This window comes from Nicotiana attenuata, chromosome 6 (assembly GCF_001879085.1).
Source record: "Nicotiana attenuata strain UT chromosome 6, NIATTr2, whole genome shotgun sequence".
NCBI classification, from domain to species: domain Eukaryota; kingdom Viridiplantae; phylum Streptophyta; class Magnoliopsida; order Solanales; family Solanaceae; genus Nicotiana; species Nicotiana attenuata.
The window spans coordinates 87,370,425-87,377,482 of record NC_031994.1 but is presented as its reverse complement, the minus strand read 5'-3'; the positions used below and the strand labels follow the sequence as shown (position 1 = coordinate 87,377,482).

Here is a 7,058-nt window from a genome sequence, read left to right as displayed (position 1 = left end):
ATATGGGTATCATAGTAAATTATGTACTTCATTTATTATTTTTTAAGGGGCGTGAAAAATCGAAACGTGCCAAGTAAAAGTAAACGGAGGGAGTATTCAATTTTGATTGCAACAAACCACGATTTCCACATGGCCTGGCATATTTGATGACAACAGGTGTTTTCGCCATTAAGGTCTTCCCAAAAGGTTTGTGCTCACAAGGTCAAACGACACCATCTTCTACATTTTCTAAGGTTTGTGTTCAGTGAAGTTTTGTACGTACCAATCCCCTCTCATTTAACTGCCAATTTAGTTCTTTCTATGCTCCTTAAAAAATAATAAATACGTATAATTTATGTGTTACTCATATTTAGTAGTAAAAGTAGATTAAATTAATTTCTCTTAAATACTATGCAATTAAGTATATAGTTGAAAACAATAAATATAAAGTATAGTTTACTAAGTTACCCCTATTTAATAAAAGTATATTAATTTATTTGAATTAAATACTGTGTAATTAAGTATAAAGTTGAAATTAATTACCAATTTTAATTTCGATTTTCTAAAGTGACAATTATTTTTAGATAATTCTTTCAAAGTTAGAGTGACTATTAATTTGGGACGGAGGATCGGAGTATTTCTTAGTGTTTTTGGCACTACTATCACTTTTGTTAGAGAAACTACAATTCGTTGTTTAAAGATATTGATGAAATTTTTTAGGGGTTGATCAATTAGCTTGTAAAAAATGAAATATCTGGAGTGTGCTGATCTATTCCTTATGATTCATGTAAACTATTAAACGAAATAACACATCTAACTAAAAGTTAAACCAAATATTTTCTCTAACATGTCTGAATATGGATTTGAATAGTGATAAAGTAGCTCTCTTTTTAGTGTTTAGGAATTTGTTTTGATTTTCTTACCTTATTTTGATTTATTCTTTTACTTGAAGAAATGATAGAATATTAACCATAATAGTTTTATTTTTTTCTATATTAAAGTTTATGCCAGTTTTAATATATTTTTTTTTATTGTCTGATTTATCGTCGTCAAGGTTTGCTTTATTTTCTTTCGCATGATGCCTTGTTACTTTCGATCCCAACAAGTGATATTAGAGTTAATGGTAGAAGCGAGATTGAAGACAAGTTCAAGGTGGATTCAGATCAAGCAACGACCAATTTGACGATACTGGAGATTTTTTATCCAAAAAAGAAAAAAGAATACTCAGAATACTACATGTGGAGATAAATTTTAAACCCTAGTTTCAAAATATATGCTGCTGCATATTCAAAAACAAAAACCATTTTAACCTATGTTTATGGTCTCCTACTTTTAATCCTACTCACTTTTAACGTAGGGCTCCACTTTAACCGTGCTCACTTTAACGTAAGGCTCCAATATTTTTAACCCGTGCTTACTTTTAATACATGAAGCTCCAATTTTCTACCCATATATATTTTTAACCATGTCAAGCAACAGTGATGAAGATTAAGTGAAGAAGGAGGATCAAGCTTTGTAATAAAATTCAAGCCAAATGGAAGAATTGTTAGGAATTTGTCATAATTTTCTTACCTTATTTAGATTTATTCTTTTACTTGATGAAAGGGTAGAATATTAACCATAATTATTTTACTTTTATTATAAGGAAAATATAAATCTCCTCCCTATTTAATAGATTTCTTTCTTGGAGAAAAAGTTCTGGTCTCTATAAATTGAGGATTCATCATTCATAAACAACAATATAGCATCCACAATACAGTCCTTCAAAGAGCTTTGTTTAGGGAGAGATTTTTCTCTACATAGTTTTTTTTCTTTTATATCAGTTTCTCATATTTAGGTCAATTGACCAAACTATATTAAAGTTTATGCATGTTTATTTTTTTATTGTCTAATTTATCGTCACCAAAGTTTGCTTTGTTTTCTTTCGCATGACGCCTTGTTACGTTTGATCCCAACATTTAGTACCTCCGCAACACTTACATATGGGTTTGCCGCTCATTCCTTTCTTTTGTTTAACTTGAGATCGATTGTTATATATATACATCACATGACTATGTTAGATTGGATTATACATTTCCAAAATAATTTGATCGAGTAGTGATATGTCCAAGTCTTCAGTAATACTTAAAATTAAATAAATTTTTTTCGTAAGTTCTTCCTTAAAAATATTTTATGAATCAACTACTGTGTGTATCAGATAATAGCACTAATTATATTTGTATACTTAAACAAGAAAATATAGTTTAACATTTTGAAATAACATAAAGATTTTGTTACTAAGCGTTTCCTCACATTACTTCTCAAAACCTGTGACGACCCAAAGGGTCATCACCTGTTTCTTATCCATTATGTGCTTCCGAGGCCTTGAAAACCTCATTTATAGTCGCCGCGATTTGCGTGCGCAGTCCGGGCGCGTAGCCGGAACGCTTAATTGTGAAATTCTGTGGAAAAAAATGCTAATTTTTGGTGTTACAATGAATAAGTTTGACTTTGGTCAACATTTTGGGCAAACGGACCCGGACTCATGATTTGACGGTCCCGGAGGGTCCGTAGGAAAATATGGGACTCGGGCATATGCCCGGAATCGAATTCCGAGGTTCCGAGCCCGAGAAATGAATTTTTAAAGGAAATTATTTTTCTGAAATTGTTAAGGAAAATTGAAATAAAATTTGATTAGAACGTGTTGGTACCAGGCACGTATTTTGGTTCCGGCGCTCGGTAAATGTCTTATATATGATTTAAGATGTTTCTGTAAAGTTTGGTTCAAAACGGATGTCGTTTGACGTGTTTCGGACTTAAAGTTCTAAATTTGAAACTTGATGAAGTTTTTGGAAAAATTCTTGATTTTGAGGTTTGACTCATTGTTTTTATGTTATTTAGGCGATTTTATCGCACGGATAAGTTCATATGATGTTGTTGAGTTAGTTCATGTGTTTGATTAGGAGTCCCGAGGGCTCGGATGTGATTCTGATGCGTTTCGGGATGGTTTAGACTTAGAAAAAAATTGCAGGAAGTTGCAGATCTGGTGTTCTGATATTTAGTTCTATGCGATCGCATAGGCAGCATCGCGATCGCATAGTGTAAGCTTCCAGGTGCCTAGTTTTGTTCTATGCGATTGCATAGATTCATCCGCGATCGCGTAGCTTAGCCCAATTCATTCAACGCGATCACATCCTTCCTCCCGCGATCGCAGAGCATTAAACCAAATCTGAGAAGGGAAAGCCCTTTCTTCTATGCGATCGCAGTGTTTGGTTCGCGATCGCAGAGACCAACCTTCCCTTCCCATATGCGATCGCATGACTCTCTTCGCGATCGCATAGAGCATTTTTCGCCCAGCTATATTTTAATTTCCAGAACAGTGTTATTACGGGATTTCACCAAATATTTCACAAAACCTTTCTTCTCCAAGCTCTTAGGCGACCATTGAAGCAATCCTTCACCAAAACTTCTTGGGTTAGTAATCCTTTACTCGTTTTCTTCCATTTTCTTCAACATCTAATGAAATCCTAGGCCTAAAACATGTGTTTTAAGGTAGAAAATTGGGTATTTGGGTAGAGTAGGGCTTTTTTGATTTTTCTTGATTTAGACCTCGTTTTGGGGTCGAATTTGGAAATAAATTATATATTCGGGCTCGTGGGTGAATGGGTGATTTTATTTTGGTCCGAACCTCGTGTTTTGACCAAGCGGGCTCGGGGTCGATTTTTGAGTTTTTGGGAAAAATGATGGAAAAGCTATAATTAGGCATTAGGTTCGTATTGTTTAGCATTTATTGATGTATTGAAGTCATTATTGTATAGATACAATCGATTTGGAGCCGAATTCGAAAGGAAAGGCGGTTATTGAGGATTGAATTGGCCGTGGAAGTTTGAGGTAAGTGTTTGGTCTAACCTTAGCTTGAGGGATTAGGAGTTGAGTCCTAATTGCTATGTGATAATTGTTGAGTACGACGTATAGGCATGGTGACGAGTATCTATACGTTGGTGTCAAGTATGACCGTGAGTCTTATACTGTGATTTTCATGATTTCGTTGTATTCTTCATGCTTTGGTGATGATTTCTAGTTTTTGTGAAAAGTTTGTGGAAGGAATTGAGACCTTTGAACATTTTGGAGCATTGGCTCGAGTTATATTATGAATTGTGAAAGTGTATGAGATGATTGAACCCTTTGGAGCATTGGCTCAAGTGGTAAAGTGAGTTATGAAGTACAAGTGAAAGATAGAGAAAGAGTTATTGAAATATTCCCTTGTCGGGATTGAGTTATTTGATTGTTGTTCCCTTGCCGGGATTTAATTATTTACTTGTTGCTCCCTTGCCGGGATTTAATTGTTTAATCGTTGTTCCCTTGCCGGGATTCCTATATGTTCTTGTTTATTTCCCTTACCCTATTTGCCTTGTGATTGTTGTTTGGGTGAGGAAGAGCGTAAAGCACGAAGGGTGATGCCGTGCATTATTTTGGTGAGAGAGTGTTAAAGCACGAAGGGTGATGCCGTGCATTGTTTGCTGTAGTGAGGAAAGAGTGTAAAGCACGAAGGTTCCGTGCCGCACGATGTACCATTCCGTGCCAATTCTATTGATTATATGTGAGGAAAGAGAGTAAAAGCACGAAGGTTGATGCCGTACACATTTTATTATTCTAATTGCTTTGGTGAGGAAAGAGAGTAAAAGCACGAAGGGTGATGCCGTGCACGTTTTCATTATATTATTGCTTGGTGAGGACGAGAGTAAAAGCACGAAGGGTGATGCCGTGCACTTGTCTTTGATTTTCCTGATTCTTGCTGATAATTGAGTTATGTTGTCCTTTACTTTTATTTACTGATTTTCTGTTGTTACTTGATTTTATTTTGATGTTATAGATTCCCTTACCCTATTTGCCTTGTGATTGTTGTTTGGGTGAGGAAGAGCGCAAAGCACGAAGGGTGATTTCGTGCATTGTTTTGGTGAGAGAGTGTTAAAGCACGAAGGGTGATGCCGTGCACTTATTGCCGTTTGTTATGATTTCTTGTTGTTATTGGTTCAAGTGCATTAATTGTCTTATTCCTCTATTACTGTGATTCTTTATATTGGCATTTTCCTTTATTGTGTTACTTGTTATTATTAGCTCTAGGTATCCTTGCACAACACCATGCCTTGAATTTATGCTATAATTGCTACATGTTTATGTGACTTAATTGCTACTTGTCATTACTTGTCTTCCTCAGTGAGTCATAATTATTGTGTACTTGTTGTCTTATGAATTCGTATTAATTGTTGCGTTTATTGGAGTAATTTCATTTGGAAGAACTGTTAATATAATAAAATGGGAGCGGGTGGTACGCCTACCACGTGATATAAGGAAATGGGAGCGGGTGGCACGCCTGCCACGAGATACAGAAAATAGGATCGGGTTGCACGCCTGCAACGAGATATGTACTGACAGTGAAAACTGCTTTTATTTCCCTTATCCGTGTTAGAGTTAAATTATCGATGTTCTTTATAATTCTCTTGATATTCTGTTTTTACCTGTTATCCCTCGAAGCATGTTTCCCCCTCCCATCCTTACTTGCTTATACCTGCTTTACTTTCCGCTGTATTTTATGTAACTGCACAGGTTTATTTGATAGTCTGGTCCTAGCCTCGTCACTACTTCGCCGACGTTACGCTAGGCACTTACCAGCACATAGGGTCGGTTGTGCTGACACTACACTCTGTGCTCTTTTGCACAGATCCAGGTTTCGGACAGCATCAGTAGTTGGAGGGCTTCCTTCAGTCCACCCGGAGACCCAAGGTAGACCTGCAGGCGTTCGCGGGCCCCGGCGTCTCCCTCTATCTTTATTCCCTGTTTCATTTCTCTTTTGGTTCAGAAACAACGTATTGTATTTTCCTTCGGACTTTGTTTGTAGTGACTCTTGGGCAGTCTGTGACACCGTGACACCAGATTTTGGGTATTGAGGTTTTGAAAGTTGTATTGGACGTAGTATTGAGTTATAAACATTGTTGACTTCCGCTTATTTATCAAAATCCCGTTGTTATTGCATTATCGCCTGGTAATTGTTAAAAGAAAGTAAAATAAAAGTGTATTAGGTAGTCAAGGCCTGGCTTGCCTAGCTCCCACTAGTAGGCGCCATCACGACACCCAAGGGTGGGAAATCCGGGTCGTGACAAGTTGGTATCAGAGCTCTAGGTTACATGGGTCTCACAGTTCACAAACAAGCTTAGTAGAGTCTGAGGGATCGGTACGGAGACGTCTGTATTTATTCCCAGAGGCTACAGAGTTAGGAAAAGTTTCACTTCTATTCTTTCCTGTCGTGCGATTTTGTTCTCTCAGTGCTAAATTGAGACCCCTACTCTTGTCCTTTCGCGAATGGCGAGGTCACGTACCGCTTCTTCAGCCGAACAGCAGCACAGACCGGTGATAGATCAGCGACGTCTTCGTAGGCTTTACGGAGGTTGGATAAGTTTCATCAAGCACTTCATTACTATCATCAACGGTGCATCTTCTAAGGATCCCCAAGATTTTTTAGACAGCGATCATGAGGTTCTCAGGAACATGGGGATCGTGGAGACCAATGGGGTCTATCTTGCTACTTTTCGCTTGTTTGGATCCGCCAAGACCTGTTGTAAAGATTATTGATTGGCTATACCAACTAGGTCATCAGCTTCGACTTGGGGACAGTTCACGCAACTATTTCTGGAGAAGATTCTCCCCATCATTCAGAGAGAGGCCTATCAGGGGCAGTTTGAGCGCCTCCAGCGGGGTTCTATGGCTGTTACTCAGTACGAGATCAGATTCATCGGCTTGGCTCGTCATGCTCTTGTCATACTTCCAACTGTGAGAGGGAGTGAGGAGGTTCATTGAGGGACTCGTCCAGCCCGCTCAGTTAGCTGGAGGTGGAGGTAGAGGTATTAGATGTGGAGGTAGAGATGCTAGAGGTGGAGGTAAAGGTATTAGAGGTGGAGGTGCAGGTATGGTTCTGGTTTGTGATAGAGATGCTTCAGTGTTATTTGATCCTATTCTGCACTGTGTCTGGTCATGCCTAGTTATTCACTGAGTATTCCTGTTTATGTGTCTACACCGGGTGGGTGATTTCTAGTTGTGGTGAT

At 37.9% G+C, this 7,058-nt stretch overlaps 1 long non-coding RNA gene across 1 annotated transcript; it reads left to right on the top strand.

Moving 5' to 3' along the window:
- LOC109228367 lies at window positions 1-1,335 on the top strand. Its single transcript, XR_002068377.1, has 2 exons — window positions 1-233; window positions 1,034-1,335. It is a non-coding gene; the product is annotated as an uncharacterized LOC109228367 (long non-coding RNA).